Genomic DNA, 3,385 nt, shown 5'->3' on the forward strand with positions numbered 1-3,385 from the left:
CGGCCCCCGGGCGCTGGGCACCCACCCCAAGAAGGAGCCCATAGAGGCGCTGAACACGGCGCAGGGCGCGCGCGACTTCATCTACAGCCTGCACTCCAGCGAGAGGAGCTGCCTGCTCAAGGAGCTGCATCGCTTCGAGTCCATCGCCATCGCCCAAGGTAAGGGGGACCCCAGGGGGGCGATCCGGGGGGCCCGGCGCCCTCCTTTCCCCCGCTCGCCCCTCGGCCTGGGCCCCTGGCCGCCACTCCCCTGGCCTTCCTGGCCTCGCGCCTGGGACGTCGGAGGAGGGGGAACTTTCCGCCTCCTGAGTGTCCCCGGGGCAGGTAGGACAGCCGCGGATCGTGCCAGGCAGCCGGGGCCAACGCTTGGCTGGTTCCTCGGAGCTTCAGCCCCAGTTACCAACCGACGAGAATCTGATTTTGTTTAGATTTGCCGTGTTCACTCTCCCCCGACCCCCACACCCGCTAGTCGTCCTGTCCCCTAGCTCGTGCTGCTTCTGGGAGCGTGCAGCCGTGCAGGTGGCTAAGCCGACAGGCAGGAGGAAACTTTGTTGAATGGTTATCAAAAGAAGATGTGTGGGTCCGAAAGAAGGGATGTTGCTTCTTAAGGCAGAGATACTCTCAGCTGCCTGTTTGTACACGCCTCCAGTTGGATTCATTTGAACAGCCGAAGGAAACATTTTCCTGGGAAATGGAAAGAGTGGAGTAGACCAACAATAGCACATACAGACTGGCAAGTCAGTCCATCAGAGGTTTGGTGCTACCCAAGTTAAACTCCCCTTTCTGTTGTTTCCTCAGAGGATGAAAGAATGCAGTAGATAGGAAGGGTTTTTTTTCTGGAAATCTGTGGCTCTACAATAAAAAGCAGACTTCTGCTTAAAAATAATCTGGAATGGTGAAAACCAAGCTATTTTTAAGCTAACATGTTAAAAGAGGATATTTTTAAAACTAGTGCAGAATGCTGGTAGGTCAGAATTTGAGTCCAAGTGAAAGAGCTAAAAAGTCAGAAAACCAGAAGAGGTGAAAGGGACCAGTGATCAATCATTCATTCTTAAAATACCTTTGCCATTTAAATACCCTGATCCAAACAAAATACATTGCTGCTGTTTTATATTACATTCTGGTGTGTTTGAAAGTTGTGTTTTTTTCCTCTAAGTTTATGCCTCTCCTCCTTCAGGGTTGGTAGGTAAATAACCATTTCATAAATTCCTTACGTTACGAGCCCATTTATTTGGAAAAAGACGTTTCATTTGCCAGAGGCACTTGAAAGTGCTTCTTTGATCTGTGGATAGGAATGGAGGAAAGAATTATGTATCTCATAAGCATGATTTTTCTATACTACTTTTTCAGAAACTTTTTATTAGTTATTTCTTTAGCAGTAAAGAAAACTTTTAACTTCTTTCTTTTCTGCAGTTCAGGGAATTGTGGAACAATTTATGGTATTGGATCATTCCAGACATTGTCTACTCACAGTGCTTCTATAGGAAAAATGTAACATCCCAATCAATTCGGTTATTCAATATGTAATCATGATATTATATGAAGTCATAATCAGATATTAGCATATTTGTAAGCTATATGTGCACTCAGTGTGTGGTTTTAAAATAATCATTTCCAAAAATATGACCATTGGAAAAAACTATAAAGACATCCATGCCAGAGCATTAGTTTTGGGAATCTTTCTCCATGGATAAGACTGTTGGAACTCACATTTGGCCTTTTCTAAGTAATTTCTTAGAAATTCTGCGTTAACATTGTTTCAAGATTGGAGGGCCTTCTTAATATGATTTTATAACAGTTCATGAAAAGCATGTTCTGTGATACACATGGATAAATTTTACCTTGTACCTAATAATAATAGTTTTAGCACATGCCAATAGTATTGTGGTAGGAATGCTACATTTTCCAGTGAAGGTAATGTTTAAAATTTAACATGGTTTTAAATACTGGAAAGGACCTATAAATTTCAGTCAATGGAGATCAGTTAGTGGCAAACTTAATAATATATAAGTTATATGAGAGAGAAGTTGGTAATTTAAATTGTGTTTGTTCAAGATAAACAAGCAAGGATATAGGAAACAATGTAGTAGTCAAATGCTTATTTGACTTATAAGCTAAACAATTGTAAAGTTTAAGTCAACTAATTTTACCAATGTTAATGACTAAATTAGTGCCTTTTGACTCATGTGACATTTATTGATGATGATGCTTTAATTTTTAGTATAGAATTAATTCTAATACAGTTTTTGATACCAGTCAGTGCATATAGTTTTGAGGGAGATAACTGGGATCATAACTAGTAAATTACCCTAGTCATTAACCACTTAAAGTAAAGAGATTTCTTATGTCAAGAATGCATACAGCTCAATCTATTGCTGAAATAAATTTTTTCCCCAGACAAATGAAAAATTGTCATATTTTTCTTTTATTGTTGCTTTTTGAGTGTTTTTAAATACTCAGCCTGTGTATTAAATGTGTGTGTACTAAGTGCACTTTCTAATGAAATAAATCATTAAAAGAGCTGTTTCTTATAATAGGAAATCTTACATGTTTTTGGAAAGCGGGTGCTTGCATGATCTAATGTAGTGTTTTGGATTTGGTGTGGAAACATTACAAGAAAACATCTATGCTTTGAAATGGAAGTGGATCTACTGCTGAAATTTGTCACATTGGCCCTTATCTTTCTTATGTGTTTATCAGTAGGCATTTGTTATAGTCTGTGGCAAGATAAAGCTTTAGAATCAATTTGTAATAGATAAAGCAAACTTTGTGGGATGTCTTGTTATGGTTAAGTAAGATATTGTGATTTTTAAATTACAAACTGATTTCCTGCCAAGTTTTTTTTAAAGTAGATGTTATGTTCTCAACTTATCTGTTCAACCTGTTGTCTTTCTTCCAGAAAGAGTCCGTATTCTCCTGACAGTACATTGTTGTGCTGATATTATTACTATTGCCTTTTAATTCTAGCTGAGCTTTTTAAACCGAATTTGTTTTCAAATTTCTACAATTACTATTTCTATTTGTAATTATTTTAAAAAACATTTAAAATATCAATTTAGTTTTTCAAGAATGAGCAGGATTCATTGTATTAGTTATACATTCAGTTCAGTTCAGTTCAGTTGCTCAGTCGTGTCCGACTCTTTGCGACCCCGTGAATGCAGCACACCAGGCCTCCCTGTCCTTTACCAATTCCCAGAGTTCACTCAAACTCACGTCCATCAAGTTGGTGATGCCATCCAGCCATCTCATCTTCTGTCGTCCTCTTCTCCTCCTGTCCCCAATCCCTCCTAGTATCAGAGTCTTTTCCAGTGAGTCAACTCTTTGCATGAGGTGGCCAAAGTACTGGAGTTTCAGCTTTAGCATCATTCCTTCCAAAGAACTCCCAG

General features: G+C 39.7%; 1 protein-coding gene across 1 annotated transcript in view; it reads left to right on the forward strand.

The window, feature by feature from the left end:
• The first annotated feature begins 6 nt into the window (after positions 1–6).
• The window catches only part of TMEM65 (transmembrane protein 65), a 44,514-nt gene continuing 41,135 nt past the window's right edge, over positions 7–3,385 (forward strand). Inside the window, exon 1 of the mRNA XM_010838906.1 lies at positions 7–158. The gene's annotated coding sequence lies outside the window, so the exon portion shown is untranslated. The remainder of the gene's footprint in view (positions 159–3,385) is intronic.

The sequence above is a fragment of the Bison bison genome, unplaced genomic scaffold (genome assembly GCF_000754665.1).
Source record: "Bison bison bison isolate TAMUID 2011002044 unplaced genomic scaffold, Bison_UMD1.0 scf7180017864108, whole genome shotgun sequence".
In the NCBI taxonomy this organism is placed as follows: Eukaryota; Metazoa; Chordata; class Mammalia; order Artiodactyla; family Bovidae; genus Bison; species Bison bison.